The sequence below is a fragment of the Cryptomeria japonica genome, chromosome 9 (genome assembly GCF_030272615.1).
Source record: "Cryptomeria japonica chromosome 9, Sugi_1.0, whole genome shotgun sequence".
Lineage (NCBI taxonomy): Eukaryota > Viridiplantae > Streptophyta > Pinopsida > Cupressales > Cupressaceae > Cryptomeria > Cryptomeria japonica.
This window is the reverse complement of record NC_081413.1, coordinates 34,619,163-34,642,603: the sequence shown is the minus strand read 5'-3', so window position 1 is coordinate 34,642,603 and position 23,441 is coordinate 34,619,163.

Here is a 23,441-nt window from a genome sequence, read left to right as displayed (position 1 = left end):
AGTACACAATATACCTTATCAGGCTTCGTGCAATTAGGTCAAAAGACATTAAATGCACTCGGTACCACTTCCTTTCTATGCTTTTACCGAGTAGCCAATCTTCCTGTATTCACCGACTAGATAGGCTTCCAAAAGACTTGATAAAATTTCAAATTTCCTAATGCATCTTTAACTATGCAGATTTTGAAATAAGTGCATGATAAAATAGGAACTGTTAAGATTTAACCTTGAGAGAATGCAGTCCCTTCATACCTTTACCGATTAATTTGGTATAGGTGCACCTAACTCGGTAGGTAAGGTGCTTTCTTCATTTGACACAACTTCCTTCTTTTTCCAAATCATCTGTAATTTGCCTTTTATTTCTTTAGTGTCCTCTAGGTTGATCTCTGCAATCTCTAGCCAAGTGTCCAACTTTGTGACAATGAAAACATGCCATACCAGGATTTCTCCATGATCTTCGGTTGTTCATTCCAAACCTTATAAAGTAGTTGGCACTTATATGTCTATATCTTCCACAACATTCACACCATATCCTTATATTGTAATCCCATGGTACTGCAGAATATTGTTGGTAAGGATCTGTGTGAGTTCGGTAACCTCTAGTATTTGCTTGGTGTGCAGACCACATATAGTTCTTTTGCTTAAACCAACACTTCTCGGTACTATGTCCATATCTATTACAGTTTTTACAAAACCCTTTGAATTTTGCCTTCTGATAATTGTTAACAGACTTTGTCCTACATTGATTAGATGTGTGACCATATTAATTGCAATTGTAACAATAACCATTAGACCTAATGACATTCGGTTGCTTACCTTTTCTGATTTGGCACAAGTTAGTAGTATGACCTTGATTTCCACAGTAGTTGCAAACAGGCTTCTTTCCTTTGATGTTCTTCTTGTTTCTAGCTTGCTTTGATGATTCTCCTCTCTCGGTAGTGTGAATTCCCTTCTTGTGTTCAGTTGCTCATTCAACATCTTTGATGCTTCATAACTCTTCTTCAGTGTTTCTTTGGATTTCTTCTCTGTTTCAAGTTCATCGGTCAACCTTGATACTTCAAGTTTCAATGCTTGATTCTCATTATCCTTCAAATTTGCTTCATGATGTGCATAACCCAATTGATCTGACAGATTACTTTGTATTCTAATCATCCTAGTGATTTCATCATTCTTTTCAGATACTAATGCTTCAAGCTGTTGTTTTTCTCTTTCTAGATCTCTTACTTTATCCTCAGTTGTCCTCAATGCATCAAGATTTCCAGTCATCTATGTGCTGAAATGTTCATGTCCTCTTTTCATTTCTTTTAGTTGATCAGTCAGTGCTTTGTTCTTTTCTTTTAGTTCTCCAATCATCTCTTCAGTCTCTTCAGATATACTATTCTCAAATGATGTCTCAATCTGTTCCACTAACTCTTGAGAGTCCTGCAAATCATCAGACAATATTCTAACTTTCAATGATTTTTACATTTGTCTTTGCATGTCTACAATCACTTGATTAGCATGATCCAATTCTTCTTGCAAATACACAATTCTTCAAGATTGTTTATAGCCTTCCATTGATAAGATCTTTTTCCTTAGGCTGTTAAACCCTTTTCCAAGATTCAAGCTCTGATACCAATTGTTAGGCCCAATATGGAAAGCTAATGTACTAAGAGGGGAGGGGTGAATCAGTACTTCAAGTCCTTTTATCAACAATATCTTTACTGTTATGCATAAACCAAAAACTACTGCAACATAACATAAAGCTAAAACAAATAGTTAACAATCATACATTATTCACTCCATAACACATATTTTGGTTACGCAGAAACTCTTGGTTAAAGAGAAAAACTGTGGTGGGGATGGCACCCACAACTTCACTACTGCAATAATAAAGAGTGCTTGGTTAGAGCTACATGTTTATCTATTTCTGATAGCTTGCCCTGTTAGGAGTATCAAGATCTTTAGATCTACCTTGCTAAAGGATTTTACAACACTTATTCTAAATGATGCACCTGGTTAAAGGCTTTACAATTTTATAGACTTTGTTAGAGTCTTTTACCCTATTAAAGGTTTCTCTTACAACTTCAAAATATTATAGTAAAATCATTACAAATATATACAACTTTACATCTGAAATGTTATAGCAGATTCTATGTGCTCAAAATGAGATTACCTTGCTTATAGCATACCTCGGTAACCCATAAAGTAACTCGGTAAACCCTTCTGTTTACTCTGTTCTTTAACTATTCTCTGAAATCCTTCTTGGTGACCTCTATGTCTCTGTAACAGTCATAACACTTAGTGCTTTCTTATGTATCACACATGTCTTGCTTCATACACCTCTATATCTCTTCTTGTCACTTCTCATTTGATCTCAATCCATGCTGTATAAATAGATCTCTTATGTCAGTGATCTGGTTCATTGCTTCAATCTTACAAACATGATTTATCGAATGAATAACCATACAAAATATTTCATTGGATAGATGACCTCAAAATCATACACAATCCTTAAGTGCAATTTCTAATGTGATAACGGTTCTTTGTTCCTCAATCTTGTAACATGTTTCCACATGTGTGTCTAGGTTCAATGAATCTGGTAACACGTTTCACTCAGTGTATCATTATTGCTGCTCGGTAGACATACAGTGTTACTCGGTAGATAGATCGGTGTATACTGGGCTCTATGAATACTTTCTTCTATAATCGACTGCTCTGTGCATACCGACTGAATGTTTCAGTAGTAGTAACCGACTAGAGTGTATAGAATCACTTTGGATATAAAACTAATGGCAACTTAATAAGTAGTAACATAAGTATGGCTCCAAAATGAAAGTTTTATCCAAACCTCTACACCTAGAGCACATAGAAGATGATGCTAGGATTAATTTCAAGGCCACCCACACATATTTTTCAAAAAATGAGATGTATTGTGTAGAAATTCTTGAGGAAGAAGAAGTGAATGGAAACAAGAGCTTGACAGAAGAAGTTCTCATTAATGATTTCAAGAGGAAGAACACATTTGGAAACTATGATACCATACATCTTGGGACATATGTAATTAATGATGAATATCATATCGTTCCCCGAGTCACTAAAGGTCAAGGAGGCTATAATAGAAGTCTCAATGTTATGTCTAAACTCTAGGCTTTACATTTCGATGGTGCAAGGTGTAAGACCGGTTTTGGAGTTGGCCTCCACCTAGTATCCCTTTATGGGGAGGAGACTCTTAGAGCCTTTCCATTTTAGTTTTTTTGAACAAATAATGAGGCTAAATATGAAGGCTTGATTTGGGGATTGAGTGATGCAAAGAAGATGGGGATAAAATAGTTAAAAGTATTCAAATATTTTGAGCTAGTAATAAATTATATAAGGGGAACATTAGCTGAAAAGAATGTATGAATGTAATCCTATCATCATTGAGTGTGAGATCTTATTGAAGCATTTGAGGCCTTCAACATCCAAGTAAAAACTAGATCATAGATTATTGAATAAGATGGGACGGTAGTGATTGGTTCTTAGTTTGACATGATAATGGATATGTTGACAAATAAGCATTCAATGCAAGTAATTATAAGACTAGCCATCCCATATAATAATCAAAATTGGAAAGTCTTTGAGAGTGATGCTCAAACCACCATGTTTATTCAACACTCCTATAAATTCACAAAGCACTTGTAACCGAATATTGAGGAAGCTTATGAAGGTCAAATTATCTAACTTAAAACCAATAAACTTTAAAATGGCTAATCACTTTGGAGAACCTGTTTGAGATTTATGATACTAGAAATGGCAAGAGGAAATTTGTCATAGATAAAGGTTATTACTCAAAACTTGATGTTGGAAATGGTAGAAAATTAAAAGTGGGATATATTTGTTCATTAGGTTGAAAGCACCAGAATACTGAAGGGGGGGGTGAATCAGTATTCCTACATAAGAGAAAAGAAATGAACTTTTTACCAATTATATCTATCCTCAAAACATCACATTGGCTTGAATAAAGAAAAATAGTTAATGCAGATAACACAAGAACAACACAACCACAAGATGAACACCTCTAATTTTGTACGTGGAAAACCCAAAATGGGAAAAACCATGAAGAGTGTTAGCTCTCGGGAAAATATAACTAGTTATAGTTGAGTTTACAAATAGGTGGCTCACTGTCGAGTGGCTCACTGTCAAATTACAAAATGACTCACTGCAGATATAAAAAGGCAGAAATGGCTAACTGTTGGAATGCTCACTACAATGGAAAGGGTTGAACTGAGAAAGTTTGCATCTACAAATGCATGAGATTAGTTCCAAGTTTAAGCTCAAATTTAAAACTCAGACTTTACAAAAGATCCTATTAGATATCTTTGTACTACTGTTCCATAGCAGATTCGGTAAAGGACTGTAATGTGCTACTATCTTCCTTCACTATCTGCAATACTCGCATACACTGCTTCTTTCATTACCAACTATCTTCCGCACATCACACTTGATTGATCTTCTCATCTATGTCTCATCTCTTTGTCATGCTTCCTGTTGGCATTGTGTTGTCACTGATGTCAATCGGCATAGGATGGAAACTAGTATGGGAGATTGATGAGTAGTATTGTCATTGATATCCTCCTATCTGATGAAGATGTGCATGTTGTAGATTGGCATGTTCGATGACTGAGTAAATGTGATTCACTGGCAAGAAGAGAAGGCATGAAGCTTAACCGGTTAGGCCTAACTGATAAGGAAAGATATACCAATAGGGTTAATGTGTCGGTAGACAAAGATGAACCGGTTGTATGAAGCATACACCGATTGTGTGCTATTTATCGGTGACCAATTCAAACCGACATAGTAAGCCAAGGTTGATGTCGACAAAGGTGCCATGTGGATTTGAAGTGGCATTCTTGCACAGGTCGGTGTAGTGTGTCGATGAGGTTGTTGGTGACTGGTCCAACAATTAATGGCGACTACGAAGCTCAAGGAATGAAGGCAGAGGTTTGCAGCTCATGATAAAGGAAACAACAGGGATCCAGGATAGACTGATCTAGCAGATCAAAGTGGGTGAAGGAAACTACATCATGCATGTGACTAACAAAACACAAAGCCAAAAATCATGCTATAGAAGGCTAAATATAGAAGATGTGAATCACAAGGTAAACATAATGGCTATACTCATTGATGGGCTATAGATCATCAACCAAGGACATCAGATATGATTGGATATGATATATCATGATGATCAGATAATAGATTCAATGTAGATTCAGTGCATGGACAAAGTTGAAACTCACATTTAGGCAGGAAAGTCTGGCTATAAGAGTGCAAACCAAAGATGTAAATGTTGCTACTGAATGAGTGAGAAAAGCCAGTGAAGGGAGTAGAAACTGGGGAGTTAATCAGTCAAGTGCTCATCAACAATAATAGAGGAGACTGAGTATGTGAGAGTTAACTATTTATAAGAGTTCAACCAACAAGAATGAGGTAACCGTTGGCCGTCCATTAAGTCTGACAGAGGAGTGCACCGGTTGCTATTGAACTAGCAGAGAAGAGCCAAAGAATATTGCAGAAAAAGACAAGAGCATAGAGAGAATCAGTGAAGAACTAGTAAGCTGTGAACTGGCAAGGATCAAATAGAAGACAATTGACAAAGTGAAGAAGACCGGTGGTGGTTAGTAGCAGTGTGAGAGAAAAGATCCAGCAGATAGAGAGGAGATAAAGGATAAATCGGTGAGTAGAGTAACCGACAACATGTATATGATCTGATTGTTCATCCAATAGGCAGAAGTAGAACCAGTGTGTTAGCAACAATAGGTGAAGGTGAGTAGAGAGATAGAGAGAGAGATAGTAGGAAGAGTAGGAGTCAACAGATAAGGCAGAGGAGGTGAGAAACCAGTAGGGTAAAGTGTATGCAGTGGTTACAAGATTCACTTGTAATCAAATTATTACTTTTTTAATTGATTATGTTCATGATAGATCACTGAGTTGGAGCTCGTTGCAGGGGTTGGTGCCCCTTGGGTTGGTGCCCTAAAGTAGAAGTGGTACTCCTTGGGTTGGTGCCCTAAATGTTGTAATCGAGTGTTTCATTGTGAGGCTGGATTGGAGCAGTAGTCTCTAGCAGCATTTCTCATTGAGTTTTTTCCCATCTTGGGTTTTCCTCTTGCATCTTGTGTTATGTGATGTCCCTTTTATGTGTGGTTGCATTTGTGTCATCCTCCCATCTAACTGGTATATGTCTGCTTTATGTTATATTTGTTAACTGGTATACACACATAGGATAGAAAAGGGTAAAGTTTAGAAATCACTAATTCACACCCCCCCTCTCAGTGGCATCTTATGTTCAACATTTCCATCACACATGAACATGCATATATATACTAGAGGGTACAAATATAAAATAGTGTTTTGGCCAAGTCCAACACGTTACCAATAAGCTTATGTCGACCTCCACAATACTTCTACACATTTCCTTTACATACTTCAAATTACTAATATATATATATACCGTGATTACTAGAAAAAGGGCAAGGGACATCCAGACCCAAGAGAGCAGACAATTCGCCACAAGATCACACTCAATATCTCCAAAATGTAGACTTCACACATACTAAGGAAACTGCAATCATAAAACTCGAAGAGATACTTCCGATAGACACCAATGCTACAAACTGTTGACATTGAGACACATGACTGATACTAGGATCAACCATAATTCCTAACTCTAGGATACCAAGGTCAATGAGAACTCGATAGGACCTGAAAAAGACCATCAAATAAACCTATCCATGTTGCATAGTAACTTCTAACTAAAAACTAGAACACCTGAACTACACATACGTAACCGTAATGCCTTTGCATATATCATCCATAATGTACGGACTGATATTCGGACTTGCAAGCACTTTCCGGTATATAACCAAAAGACTGGTTTGACATCAATGACAATATTATTCACACAATTCCAACAATATTTTCCCCAAAAGGATACAAATAAGGTTGATATCCTTCTACAATAAATAAAACAAGATCATGACACAAACTTATGAATATCTGAAAGGATATGATAGCAATGTTATCAAACACACTATAGACTTGATTGAAGGGGATAGGTGTTGGAAGTATGTGTTGTTGTTGTTGTCATTGATGTCAAACTTGTTGTTCCAAATTGGTATCGGTCTAGAATGTCTGTAGTGCAAAGATATCTTGTTGTGTTGGTGTTGCAGGTGTTCTTTGGTTGTTCTAGAAGTGTTCGTGTCTAGAAAGCATTATTGACATTGTTTATTATGGTTATCTTTGTTGTATATAATTTTGGTATCATGGATATGATTGTTCTATGGTCCAAAAATATATTTGTGTTCTCTGGGTGTTGTGGCACTGTTTGTTATTAGTCATGATATTCTATATTAGACCTATCCTTAGGTCTGGATATGAGTTGTGGGAGATTTTTTGTTGTGTTTTGGGTTTCATTGTAGCATGTGGAGATTGGATTTGAGTTATTTGCATTGGAGAGTATATTTTGACCGTTAATTTCTTATATGGATGTGTAGTGTGTGGATAAGCTTTTGGTTATATTCTGATGATTGTGTATTGGTGAAATGATCTTTAGGAGATGTGTTTTGGTCTCCTCTTTCTCCTAGAGTGGATCAATGTGTGTATTTTTGGTCCAAAAAGTATATTTTGGTTTAGGCTTAGTTCAAGCTTTGATGATCTATCCTGTATATAAGGAATGTGTATGGTTGAGTTGGTTGTACAAGGAAAGAGTATGGAAGTGTGATGAGGTGTGGAGTATAGTTGTATGATGAAAAGATAGTGAGGTTCGGTGGAGTGTAGAGAAGAAGAGTTGTGCTCGAATGATATGAAAGCTATACTGAGATTGTGGCAAAGATATGAGACAATGTTAGAAGTTGAGGTCTGAGTTGTGTGTGTACTGATGTTGGTTACTTGTTGCAAAGATCAAGGATAGCTTCATTATCAGGAGATCCTTATTGTCATATCATTTTTGTATCCTGCCCTATTGTAGTTAGCTTCAAGATTTGCAAGTCCTCTTTTATATCTTTCCCCATGAGCAGTGAGCTCTTTTCTTTGCAATATGATATACATAGTGGATATATTTTTGTGGGTAGGTACTCACTATGATTTTTCCCTATTTGGGTTTTCCACATAAAAAAATCTTGGTATTCATGTGTTGGATGTGCATTCTTGTTTAATTGTGTATGTGTTGCATTAATTTTTGTTTTGGACCAATTCACCCCCCCCCCTCTCAGTTCTTCCTTGGGTTCAACAATTGGTATTAGAGCAAGGTTCCTCTTGAGTAAGCTTAAACACTTGAGATAGATTCAATATGGCATAGAAAGTGCATTACAAAGTTCCAATTTTTGATGGTACAATTTTTTTGTACTAGAAGGAGATAATGGAGTCACATTTGGAGACATTGCAAAATGGAATTTGAGAAATCATTTGTAGAACAAAGGATATCACTGACAGGGGGGTGAATCAGTGATTATAAATAATTTCAAACAATGTGTGCAACCGGTAGGATAATGAAAGCACTAACAAGCAATCACACACAAGAGCACATCACATAACACCAGATATACGAGGAAAACCCAATGTGGGGAAAACCTTGGTGAGAAATGTTGCTGGAGATCTACTACTTCAATCTAGCCTCACAGTGGAATAACAATTTTACAATGTTCGGGCCACCAACCCCTAGCTATTTATGGGAACCTACCCAAAGGAGCACCGACCCATATTCTATTCTAAGCACCAACTCAAGGAGAACCAACCCCTACACTGAGCACCAACTCAGTGAAATACAATGAGATATAAACTCAATACAATGATAAACACCTAGAAACTATTCACTCTATCGGTTAAACTTATTTTTTGTATTACTGCTTCTCTGTTCTACCAGTCTTCTGATCTTACTTTTTGAATCCTCTATCAACTTAGTTTTAGCCTTGCTATATCTTCTTTGAAACTCACCTTTCTCTCCTTCACTCTCTACTGATCTCTTACCAGTTCAGACACTATCGGTTTAACAGACTGCTATACTCTATAACAGTTTATCAGTTACCTTAACCCTTATTGGTTAAACCTTCCTTACTGGTTCTTCTCCAACACTCAGTCGCTTCAATATTTTCTCTCACACTAAGATTGATCAACTCTTTCCTCGTAGAGATTCATTGTATCATATATCTCTCATCAAGCACACTCTCTCTCAACAACCTTAAGTTTTTGATCTGCATATTTATATATATATGATTTCCTGCCAAAACAAAAATTCAAATTTCACGGTGCTTAGGTTTTCTTCACTGACCTCGATCCAAATCAAATCAAATATCATCTTCCTGAATTGACAACCTACAATAGTATAGTAAAAATGTCAGTCCTCTTTTTATTCTTCTTATGAACGTTTACTATATTTAGCAAACTCGACTTTGTTCATCAGTCTTGATTTTGTCGATCAATAAATGATTGAGTAGTTTATTTCTCTAGATCAACTAGACAATCAAATATCCTACTTTGATCATGATGTCAAAGAATCAAATCTATGCCCTTCGACCAATTTTCAATCATAATTCTCTGCAACTGATCCATGAATTCACAGTTGAGATTTAATACGGACTTAGTCGGTAACTACCTCACCCATGCACCATTCACCTACCACTACACGTTCACCACCTGGAGTCCACCTAGCATCTTTGTCAGCATCTATCTCACTTGATTGTGTCAGTTCAACTTTGGTCACCGACCAAACATGCTACCAGTATAAACTAACCAATTAGCCTTCATATCGTGTACTTCACTATTCTATCGTTTAGGTCATGTTATATCAGACTTCACTTACTGGGTTTGCTTTCTTACCGATTGACAGACTTACTGGTTGACATCAACATGCCAACAACCTCCAATTTCGATAATAATATCTTTCATATCTTTTGACATACTTACCAGTTGACATCAATGACTTTGGCAGTGATGGCAACCCCCATATTTTTGGGTTATTTCAGGTTAACCTCACAACCCGGGCTTACAATATGCATTATCTCCAACTGCGGTTCTTTCTTCAACTATGATTCTTTCTCCAAATATGGTTCTTTCTCCCCCTTTGAAAATAATAAAAAAGGGTTAGGACAACTTTCTGAGTTCTCCCCCTTTGCAGGTAATTCATGATTTACCAGACTTTATCTTCAAGTAGGCCAGACTACTTTTCCCTTTCACCCTACAGTCCAATTTGTGATTTTTATTAAGTACAAATTGAATAGACACTGAAAAAACAACCACAAACACCCCGGTGAAGTTACTCTCCCAGTCAAGCTGATTGTGACTTTGGTAGATAGACAAATTGAATAGACAACATGCCAAAGTCCCAAACCTGATTTCTTCTTTGATACTAAAACTTCTGCCAGTCTTGTGCATTGAAGAGACACCTGACACAACTATGAAAAAATAACAAACAAGTTGGGGATGCATACTCTCCCCTAAGTACATCATATGGTCCAAGAGTAAAAAATGTATGGCTATGAACTCCCCTTGAACCACAAAGCTTCATACACATTTAAGTGCATAAAGCTGGTGAGAAAACTCGTAACTTGTGTCTTAGATACTCAAATGTGTTTACCGGTAGAGGTTTTGTGAAGATATCAACAACTTGTTCACTTGTAGGAACATATTCTACCTTCACTTCTTGCTCTACAACCTTCTCTCTGAGAAAGTGGTGTTTTATAGCAATATTCTTTGTCCTTGAGTGCATAATCGGATTATTTGAAATGTTTATTGCACTTGAGTTATCACACCGGATTGAAATAGGGTCAGATATTTCTATCTGAATGTCCTTGAGAGTCTGCTTCATCCATAATGGTGCAGGGGCAGCTGGCCATGGAGATGTATCATGAGGTCAAATTCCATTTTTCTTTATTTGTAATGTTTTCTTAATGATTTGTAAGGTCTTAAGGACCATTGGTATCCAAATGATTCACTTTGTAAGGCTTGATGAGCCAATTTGTTCCAAGAGACCTAAAAGGTCCCAATAGGGTCAACTGTGGTCAAAGGGTGAAGAACATCCAAAAAGAGTTTGAAATTTTGTAATTGATCAGATTTAATCCATTATAACATGTTAGGGGTGTCCATGAAGGCTACGGTCAAATGTAGTGGTAATTTGTCAAAAATTGTAAAAATTGCAAAGTTGCAACATTGCCAAAAAGTACAACAAAAATGTAAGAAAGAAATCCATTGGTCATGAGGTGGTTAGAGTAGTTAGGAGGAGTTGGAAATGGTTTATAAAACCATTTTTGGTTTATATCAAGGGGGTTGAGAAGTTTGGAGGGCATTTGACAAAGATTATCCATCAAACCCTCAAACTGTCATAAGGTTTTAAGGAATCTGTGACTGTAATAGATCCATGGAGGATCACATCTGGTGTAATTTTTATATGAAGATGTTTTTTAATGATATATTAATGAAATAGATTTCATATGAATCCTTTCTTATGCATTTTTTTGTGGAGTATTTGGCAAGATATGTTTGTTTTTTCAAAAATTATCAAAACCCTGCCAAGGGTTACCCGTTTTGGAAAAAATCTCATAACGTTTTATTTAACTATTAGATCTGGCTATAAATTTGAGAAATGCATTTTAACTAGGAAATATAAATATTTAGTGGAGAGATTGGCTGCATGATCAGTATTTAAAAATTTATTAATGACTGTTTGTTACAGTTCATTATGAAAAGCATACCGGTGAAGGCAACAACAGTCCTATTGCAACGTTTGGTATGGCCCCATGAGGTATCATAATGGAGAAAGACTACATGTGTTGGAAAGGTCTCTGAATCATCTTTCCAGTTCTTTTTTTCTGACTTAATTTAGTTGAGAATTGAAGAATTTGTGATTATTTTTGTGAAGTGTTTTTAAGGATGAAACCCTGAACTAGGGTATTCCATGGAAATAAAGGATTTGTTCTGTCATGTTGTGGTGAATGTTATGATCTAAAATTTTGAATGAAGGTCTATAGGGATATAATATAACCTTTGAAAGTGGTTTTGGGTTGATTGGTGGCGTATGGTGGAAGTACTTGATAAATAGTCCTTATGTAAAGATTATGTTGTGATTGCCTTGTGGAATGGATGAATATCATTTGGATTGTCACTTAATGATCAGATTGTGAGTTTTGGAGTTGATAAGAGTGGTTGATATTGTTATATGCCTCTTGATTCAATTTTAAGGTCTTCTATTAGTTTTGGGTCAGTAATACCCTTGAAGGTTTTATGGTTTGTGATAGATGCTCTCCATCGCATAACACCTGAGAACAACATGTTGCAGCAACAATATATTTTGCCTTGGTAGTAGATAAGGAGACTGAATCCTGCTTCTTGTTGTGCCATGAAACTAACTAGTCACCTAAAAAGAATGCACCACCACTTGTTCTTTTCCAGTAATCAATACAACTTGCCCAATCAGCATTAGTGTAGGCCTTTAAGGTGAAATCTCCTTGCTTTGGATACCATAAGCCATAATTATATGTTCCTTGTAGGTACCTGAAGATTCTTCTAACTGCATTCTCATGTAGCTTTTAATATTTCCACCATACATACTACCTGCACTATATCTGGTCTTGAGGCAGTAAGGTATAACAGACTACCAATCATGGATCTATACAGAGTCTGATCCACTTCTAGTGACTCATCAACCTTGCTCATCTTGCATCCAATCACCATGGGGGTACTTATCAGTTTGTTTTCTTCCATCTAAAACTTCTTCAACATATCTATGACATACTTGGTTTGAGAGATAAATATTCCTTTATCTTGCTGTGAAATTTGTAAACCAAGAAAATATGACAACTCTCCAAGCATTGACATCTCAAACTTTGATTACATCTGATCAACAAACTCTTTACATAGGATATCCTTGTTGCCTCCAAACATTATATCATCCATATATACAATAACAAATTGATTTCCATCTGCTTTGATGTACAGATTACTATATGCACTTCCCTTTCTGAAACCTTGCTCCTTAAGATACTTATCCAACCTTGAATACCATGCTCTTGGAGCCTGCTTTAAACCATACAATGCTTTCTTTAACTGGAATACAAAAGTCTCATCATCATGCAAGATAAAACCTTCCAAATATTCTATTTAGACTTCTTCTTCCAAATTACCATTCAAGAAAGTATACTTGACGTCCATTTGATATACCTTATATCCTTTGAAGGTAGAGAATGCTAAGAACATTCTAATAGCGTCAAGTTTTGCAACCGATGCAAATGTTTCTTCAAAATCAATTCCATCTACTTGAGAAAACCCTTTGCACACTAACCTTTCTTTATGCTTGACAATCTTACCTTCTTCATTCATCTTGTTCCGGTAGACCCATTTAGTACCCATGACATTCTTATCTGCTGGTCTAGTAACTCATTGCCAAGTCTTGTTCTTTTCAATATATTGCAGCTCTTCTTCAATTGCATCTATCCATTTCTCACTTTTTCTGGCCTCATTAAATGTTTTGGGTTCCATTTCAGTCATTAGACATAAATTTACTTGCTCATTGTTCCAAGAAAGTCTTCTTCTTGTCTGTACACTGTCACTTTTATTTCCTATAATATGCTCTTCTGGATGATTTTTTTGCACATATCTATTAGGGGTCTTGTTGGATGCTTCTCTCAGTTCATTTTCTGACTGAACTTCATCTTCATCACATGAATCATCATACCAGTTTACATGTGCCTTTATGCAAATCTTCATCAACTCTTACATTAATACTTTCAATGACTCTTCTTAGTCTTTTATTGTAGCATTTGTAGGATTTGTTATGAGTAGAGTAACCCAAGAAGATGCCTTCACTCCTAGAATAAAAACCACCTAAACACTCTTGTCTCTCTTGATGGATCATTTACTTCCAAACACTTTAAAATATTTAACTGATGGCTTTTGGTCATACCATAGTTCATAAGGTGTCATTCTGCTATTTGTTCTTAGCTGAACCCGGTTCAATGTATATACAATAGTATGTACTGCTTCCTTCCAGTGCATATCCTATATGTTTGTCTCATTCAACATAGTTCTAGCCATTTCCTTGACAATCCGGTTTTTCCTTTCTACAACATCATTTTGTTGTGGTGTTCTTGGGGCTGAATATTGTCTTCTAATTCCATGCCTCTCATAGTAGTCTACAAACTCATTTGATCTAAACTCACCACCCCCATCTGATCTCAGACACTTCAACTGGCATCCACTTTCCTTCTCAACCATCTTCCAAAATATTTTGAACCTCTCATAAGCTTGTGATTTTTCATGTAGGAAAGTGGCCCATGTCATTCTTGAGAAATCATCAATGAACATAATGAAGTATCTCTCACCGGCTAAAGCTCTTGTTCTAGTTGGACCACACAGATCTGTATGCACAAGTTCCAAGGGCCTTGAGGTATTATTTTCTTTGATCCTAAAGGTTACCTTAGTTTGCTTGCCTCTTAGGCATTCATCACAAAAAATACTTTCCAGTTTGATGATCGGTGGTATATGTCTCACATAACCTTCCTTGCTCACCTTCACCAGAGTATCAAAGTTTATATGGCCTAATCTTCTGTGCCACAACTAGCTCTCATCTACTTGTCCCATCATACATTGGGACTCAAAGCATTCCTTCAGATTGTATACATTTCCATCTGTCCTTTTTCCTTCTACAACAATTTTTCCAATACTATCCTTCCTTATCTGACAACCAGTAGAGTTAAATGTGATTTTGTATCCTTTATCACACATTGACTTACACTTAAAAAATTATGCTTTAGTCCTTCCACATAGGATACATCATGTGCCTTTAATTTTCCATCTATGTTCAGGGTTCCTTTTCCTTTTATCTTGATGGAAGAGTTGTCTCCAAACCATACCGAACCTCCATTCCAATCATCAAACTTGATGAACTTTTTGTCTCCAGTCATGTGATTGGAACATCCACTGTCTATAACCCAGAAATTTCTTCTTTCTGCATGCAGGGCAGTCTGCACAATAAGACTTGATTATGCTTTATTCTTATCCTTCTCAATCCAAACCGGGTTGACTTCCTTCTTCTTGTCAGTTGCACTTTTCTACTCCAGTTTTGCTTCTGGTTTCTGATACAGTATTGTCTTCTTTTGCTTAGAAGTCCTGAGTTTGCAATGCTTTGCAATGTGGCCAACATTTTGACAATGATATCATTTCACACTGACATTGAAAGATGAATTTGAAAAAATATTGTAGGATACCGACTGACTTCTCGTACATTTGTAACTCTTATGACCAAAACCATTACATTGATAACAAGTGGCATTCATCTCCTACAGTGCAGAAAACAAATTTCTACTTTCAAAACTAGTAGGGGCTTGCACAACAAACTACAATCAATAATTCTATGACCAAACTTATTACACTGGTAATAGTAACCATGGAATTTGGGTACATACCAATCTTGATGCATTGGACCGACAAACCTTTTTCTCATCGAATATTTATCTCTCATGCTATTGACTTTAGTGAACCCCTCTTCATCAATCTTGAACTTGCCTTTATGGTTTGCATTCTGGTACAGAGAGTGAGCCTTCTGATTTTGAGTATTCTGGTTCACCAGAATATTTCTTGTATCTTCAACATAGGTCTTCTTTTCAGTAGCTTTGTTGACAGTAAAGGTTTTTTTTTATTTACTCTCACTTGAAGAAGTAAATTGTATCTCTTTGTCGGATGTGTCTTTGCTATTTGAATTCTGTCCTTCAAAACCTAAACCTCGGGTATCTTTTGAGTGCTTCTGATTACTCAACATTTTGTCCAAAGCTTTAATACTGCCCTCATACTTGCTTCTCATATTCAATTCATCTTTACTCTTTTCAAGCTTCTTTTTGAGCCTTACAATTTCTTCTTCTAAATTTTGATGCTCCTTCTCCTTCTTTATTGAATCAGAGGATGTATCTTCACATATCCTTTTGGCCTCTTCCAACCGGAGTGTCGAATCAGAAATTGTTTTCTTGGACTCATCCAGGGATTGCTTCAAATGGTCTTGTTCTTCAACGACAACACACTTAACCTTTTTGAGGTCTCTTCTTGTTTTACTCAATTCCTCAAGAGCACTTATGAGCTCACTTTCTAGGTCCACTTCAGCTTCAATGTCTTTATCTTCATTATCTTCATCAACTGGTTCATCTAGTGCCATAAAGAGATTGGTTTCTCTTTCATCCTCACAACAGTCATTTTCTGAGGCACTTTCTTCATCTGTGGCATCATCTTCAATAGTATACAGGTTGTTCTACTTCTGGTAGCTTCTTTTATCTTGTCGATAAGCATTCTTCTCTTTATCCTTACCCAAAGGTCTACTGGTGCTTTGTTGCTCCTCTCCAACATTCTCACCATAGGGACATTTTGAAGCAAAGTGTCCTATTTTACCACAGTTAAAACATTTGAGAGGTAATTTTCCTTTGTACTTATTGGATCCTCTTTTAAGCTTCCTTACAAATTTTTCTACCACTGTGTCTAATTCTTCACTAGATTCTCCATGAGTAATTTCTTCCTTACCCTTCTTGATGGAGTTGAAAGAAACCTCTTTCTTTGAAGTTCCTTCACCGGTTGTTCTCATCTCATAAGTGGTTAGGGACACAAATAACTCATCCATTGAAAAGGTTTTTAGATCCTTGGCTTCTTCTATTGTAGAGATCTTTGTGTCATACTTAGATGTGAGTGATCTAAGTACCTTTTTGACAATCACTTCATTAGCTATATCTTCTCCAAGTCTTCTAATAGTTTTCACCATTTCATCAATTTTGTGAAGATAATCAGCAATAATCTCTTCATCTTTCATCTTCAAGCCTTCAATCTGACCTCTTAATGTTCACAGTTTAGCCTCCTTGACTTTGACATCTCCTTCAAACAATCTTTTCAACTTATCCCAAGTTTCCTTGGCGGATGAGAAGTGCATTACCATAACAAACTCATTATCAGACAGACCACTGTGAATAGCATGCTTGGCCTTGGCATTATTTTTACACTCCTTGGCATTTGGATCTGTAGGAGGATTATTAGGGACAATATACCCATTGTGCACTAATATCCAAACATCAAAACCTAGGGAGGTTAGATAGGTTTCCATTCTTCTGCTCCAGAAGGCATAGTTGGTACCATCAAACATGGGAGCTTTGGAGGAGGAGGATTCATTCCTTACCATTGTGTTCTTAAACCAGAATCTACCCAAGCTAGAGAAATCTTTGACAAATAGGGAAACTAAGGATCTGATACCAATTGTAGAACACAAGATATCACTTAGAGGGGGGGAAGGTGAATCATTGATTATAAACAATTTCAAACAATGTGTGCAACCGATAGGACAATGAAAGCACTAACAAACAATCATGCACCAGAGCACATCACATAACACCAGATATATGAGGAAAACCCAATGTGGGAAAAACCTCAGCGAGAAATGCTATCAAAGATGTACTGCTCCAATCCAGCCTCATAGTGGAATAACAGTTTTACAATGTTTAGGGCACCAACCCAAGGAGTACCAACCCCTAGCTATTTATGGGCACCTACCCAAAGGAGCACCAACACCTATTCTATTCTAAGCATCAACCTCTACACCGAGCACCAACTCAGTGAAATACAATGAGATGTAAACTCAATACAATGATAAACACGTGGTTACAAATGAGTTTTGTAACACCTGGAAACTATTCACTCTACCGGTTAAACTTATTTTCTATATTACCGCTTCTCTGTTCTACCGGTCTTCTATTCTTACTTTTTGAATCCCTTATCAACTTAGTTTCAGTCTTTCTGGATCTTCTTTGAAACTCACCTTTCTCTCCTTGAATCTCTATTGATCTCTTATCGGTTCAGACACTGTCGATTTAACATTTTGTTATACTCTGTAATAGTTTACCGGTTACCTTAACCCTTGCCGGTTAAACCTTCCTTATAGATTCTTCTCCAACACTCGGTCGCTTCAATAATTTCTCTCACACTCAGACTGATCAACTCTTTCCTCGTAGAGATTCAACTTATCATAGATCTCTCATCAAGCATACTCTCTCTCAACGGCCTTATGTTTTTTATCTGCATATTTATATGCTTTCCTGCCAAAAAACAAATTCAAACTTCATATGCTTAGGGTTTTCTTCACTGACTTCAATCCAAATCAAATCATATCTCATATTTCCTGAATTAACAACCTGGACTAGTACAGTAAAAATATTTGTCCTCTTTATTCTTTCTATGAATGTTTACTATATTTAGCAAACTCGACTCTGTTCATCAATCTTGATTTTGTCAATTAATAAATGATTTAGCAGTTTCTTTCTCCAGATCAACTAGACGATCAAATATCCTACTTTGATCATGATGTCAAAGAATCAAATCTTTGCCCTTCGATCTTCTTTGAGCCGCAATCCATTGCAACTGATCTGTGATTTTCATAGTCGACATTTAATATGGACTTAGTCAGCACTACCTCACTAACACACCATTCACCTACCACTGCACGTTCGCCACCTGACATCTCTATCAGCATCTAGCTCACTTGATTGTGTCAGTTCAACTTTGGTCATCGACCGAACATGCTACAAGTATACAGTAACTAGTTATCCTTCATCTCTCATACTTCACTATTATGTCGGTTAGGTCATATTATATCAGATCGCACTTACTATGTTTGTTCGCTTACCGGTTGACATCAACATGCCAACAACCTCCAATGCTGGTAGCAATATATTGCGTACTGGTTGACATACTTATTGGTTGACATCAATGATAATACAATGCCAACATCATTTAGACTAGATATACACCTCTGCAAGGTGGTGCTCAAACTCCAGATGAGATAAAGTTGAAGGAGACTAATGCGAAGGCTAGAGCCATAATTTTTAGTTGTATAAGTGATTCAATATTTGGAAGGGTAAAAGGATTGAAGGAAGAAAAAGTTGTATGGGACAAGCCGTGTTTGGCATATGAAGGATATATGAAGACAAAAGAAGATAGGTTGATGAATCTGTAGTAGAAGTATGAATATTTGAGAATGCTAGAAGATTAAAATGCCAATAACTATATTCATAGAGTGATTGATCTTGCTGATGACATTAGAGCTATTGGTGGACATTTGTAGGAATGTGATGTTGTTCATAAGATCTTGTTGAATTTTCCTAAGTCCTACAAGCCACAAAGATGTGCTATACAAGAGATAAATGATTTGAGTAACGTATACAATTTATCAACTTATTAGTACTTTAGCAACCTTTGAGATTTCAAAAATGGAGGAAGAGAAAAGAGAAAAGAAAGAAGAAACATTTAATATTTCGAGACATGATGATCCAGAATGCAGTGTCGATCTAGATGAAGCTAAAGCAAATTTTGTGAGAAGATTGCAATGAGGCACTGGAAAATATAAAAGTAAGTTACCTCTGAATTTTTTTTCTTGTGGTAGAATTGAACATTATGCTTCTAATTGCACTTACAAAGAAGATTGTAAGAGATTGGATGATGATGAGAAGAGAGAATTTTAAGAGATGCAATTTTAACAGAAGAGAGAAGAAGGTCCTATGTTCTATTGAAGAGAATACATCTGAAGATGACGTTGATGATGACTCGAATGAAGAATCCTTCTTTCTGGAGATTGAATATAAACATGATTCTTTGAAGAAACAAGAACAAGAGAGAACAATTAAGACTACATTTCATACTAAGAAAGAATTGAGTACATGGATTATAGACTCCAGATGTTCAAATCATATGACCAGTGATAAAGACAAGTTTATTTAATCTCTAGAAGTATGATGGAGGATCGATGAAGTTTGTCAGAGAAGATGGAAAAACTATTTGAGGTATTGAAAGTGTTTGTATTAATGGTAAACATAAAAATGATTATATTTATTATGCTAACGGATTAAGACATAGTTTCTTAAGTGTTAGTCAGATGTGTAGAAAAGGATATGAAGTTTTGTTTAGTAGCACTGGATGTGTAATCAGAAAAGAGAAGACTAGTAAAAGAGTTGTAGAAGGAGTTAGGATAGGTGGAAATGTGTACTATATCAAAGATAGAAATGAGAATAAATGTTTGCTAGCACAAAAGATTGAGATTGTTTCAAAAGTTACAAAGAAGACAAGTGATCCAAAAGAAAGCAAAGAGATGGAAACAAATGATGATGAAGAAGAAGAGGAAGACTTAGGGAAATTTCTTACTAAATATTTTGAAAAGCAACATTCCAAAAATCAGATCATTGGAGACAAGACAAAAGGTGTTCAAAAAAGAAGGAAGATTGCAGAAGCTCAAGAACAAGTTGATTACTATTTTCTATCTATAATTGAGCCAAATAATTTTGAGTAATCAAGTAAGGATTTGTAGTGTCATAAAATTGTGACCCCTACAATCTGCGACCACATTAGGGTCTTCACGTTGGCAATTTGAATCCCCAAGCGTGATCGAAGACCCGAGACTTGCTCATCCTTGGAAACTATACTTTTTTTACCCTCTACACTGCTTGAACATGCTTCTTGTCTTGAGACAAGGGCATGACAGGGGCATGGCGCCCTTTTCCCTATCCTATTTCAGGGCTCCTTCTGTCCTATCTTTGCATTGGAATTTGCATATATCGGGAAAACTTTCCCGATGTCCACCTGTAATGAAAAATCAATCAATTAACACTAATTGACAAATATATAAGTCGCATTTGTCCTCTCATTTGCAAAAGTTCAAGAGAAGATAAGTTGGATAAGCGAAGAGTGGGCATAAGTTCAAGCAATCAAGCATTCCTTTCCAGCATTGAGCATTCTCAAGTCTCCCTTCAAGGATAGGTATTGCATTCAAGTCAAGGATTTAACCACTGAAGAGGAGATCCATTTCAACATTCAATTCCATACAAGAAAACCTACCTACATTCTATCTAAAACCTCCCTATATTTCAATCTTTCATTTACATTTACTTGCAAGTACTTTATTTCATCATTTGGTTAATTCAAAAACTAGGGTTGGACCTGAAGTCAAACCCCCAATCCTAACCCCTTTTCCTCTCTTTTTTGAGTGTAGTTTGTAGGTGCACATCTATGTTTGTAGATTCGGACTCCATTTGCAGAGGCAAAAAAACCCTTTTCATTTCGCAAAAAAACTCCTAATGCTTTTGATAGTGACTATGAACATGTTGATCTAGACAATCATTTATCAACTGAATTTTCAAACACCTTAATCCTAGCTCCTAGAATCGAACAAAGTGACTTAGCCCATGAGAATAGTCTTTGTTTGGATCTTGTGTTAGCTCCATTTGTTGTGCTCGATGTCGCTCCTCTGGCGTGTTTCTCGTCTTCTCGAAATAGTGATCAGCAAGATCAAGAGGCAAATGTCATGCTAGATTAGCAATATTAGTATTGTAGATCTTCTCCCTCTCTCCTCTCTTTCTCTTTGTGACTATTCTTCTATGTGTATCCCTATTCTTCTATTTTTCCCATAATTCCTACTTGAGGACGATGCAAAGCATTGAGATCTCTTTTGGTCTCTTTCATGTTGACTCAAAAGACATCCTCTATTCCCTTTCTTCCAAGGTAGTGTCCTTTCTTTCAAGAATGATGATTATTATATGCACATATACATATATGATATACATGAGATATCATACAACATACTGACCCCGAGAAAAGCGAAACTACCTCATGTTTTATGTTCATTATCCTTGGGTTTATTCATTGACTGGGGGCTAAATCCTTGCAATAACGTGCTCCCTCTCTCTTTATTTATCTTGGGTGTATCCTACCTTAAATCAATCACCCCCGATAAGGCGTGCGTGATTTCTTTACCGTGGGGGCATACACTTCGCTCATATTTTCCTTCTTGATACTTAAAGTTATTTAGTGAACTTGGCTTTGCTTCATAATTTTGGTATCTTCTTTTTTGTGACTCATAGTGAGGGGAACCTTGCTACTTACAATCATGGTTTTCCCTTCTTGATCTTCCCTTTTACTTTGTCAATCGATGTCATAATATCCTTAGTCCACTAGGGGCTTGGTGCATCTTTCCTCCTTGACGTGGTATAAGTCTTTCAATCTTGTTTATGTGTACTTTATCGACAGTATTGGCGTACGCTTATACTCCTGCTAAACTAGGGGTAAATGTAGTGTCATAAAATTGAGACCCCTGCAATTTGTGACCACATTAGGATCTTAACATTGGCAATTTGAATCCCCAAGCCTGATCAGAGACATGAGACTTTCTCATCCCCAAAAACTGCACTTTTTTTGGCCTCCGCACTGCCTGAACCTACTTCTTATCTTGTGATAAGGGCAGAACAAGGGTGTGGCACCCTTGTTTGTACCCTATTTCGAGGCCCCCTCTATCCTATCTTTGCATTGGACTTTGCATAAAGTGGGAAAACTTTCCTTGTGTTAGCCTGTGATGAAAAATCAGTCAATTAACCCTAATTGATAAATATATAAGTCACATTTGTCCGCTCATTTGCATAAGTTCAAGAGGCAATAAGTTGGATAAGCAAAGAGTGGGCATCAGTTCAAGCAATCAAGCATTCCTTTCCAGCATTGAGCATTCTCAAGTCTCCCTTCAAGGCTAGGTGTTGCATTCAAGTCAAGGATTCAACTATTGAAGAGGAGATCCCTTTCAACATTCAATTCCATACAAGAAAATCTACCTACGTTCTATCTACAACCTCCCTTGAGGTGAATTATATTTTAGTCTTTCATTTACATTTACTTGCAAATACTTTCTTTTATCATTTGGTTAATTCTAAAACTGGGATTTGACCTAAAGTAAAATACCCAATCCAAACCCCTTTTCCTCTCTTTTTTGTGTGTAGGTTGCAGGTGCGGAGCTATGTTTACAGATTTGGACTCCATTTGCAGAGGCAAAAAAACCCTTTTCGTTTCGTGGATTTTTCAGAGGACTGTGTGCACTTTCAGCACGGTCCCTACATCTTTTCCTCAAATTCATATGGTAGCTTCGTCTTGACATATTACAGTCAGATCCAAGTGCACAGCTTCATCTCACGCTTCTATTTCAAGTTATAATCACTTCTTTGCTACTTTTACACTTAGTCTTACAACACATAATACAACCATTTTCCATTCTAAAGGAGGGGTTAGCTTGTCATTTCACACCATTATCAATTCATTTAGTATTCAATCTCTTTCCTAAGGGATTGGATCTAGTGAATTTCCCCCCTCTTTTAATGTAATGTGGATAAAGTGTTTGAAGGAAAATCCCCAGTGAAACTTTCATCTCTCCTCGGAGGGAAGAAAAGCTTTCCTCTTGATCTCTCCATCATTCACTTTTCCCTAGATCACATTTTGGTGAACCTGACATCTTGCATGCATTATTCTGAAAACCATTGCATATTTTTCATTTACAAGTTTAATTTTTCTGCAAACTTAGTGGTTAATTCATTCAAAACCCTAGTTTTTAAAATTGAAATTGAACTTGTGTTTTATAAAAATTACTCGCTATTGTCTTAGATTTGAAA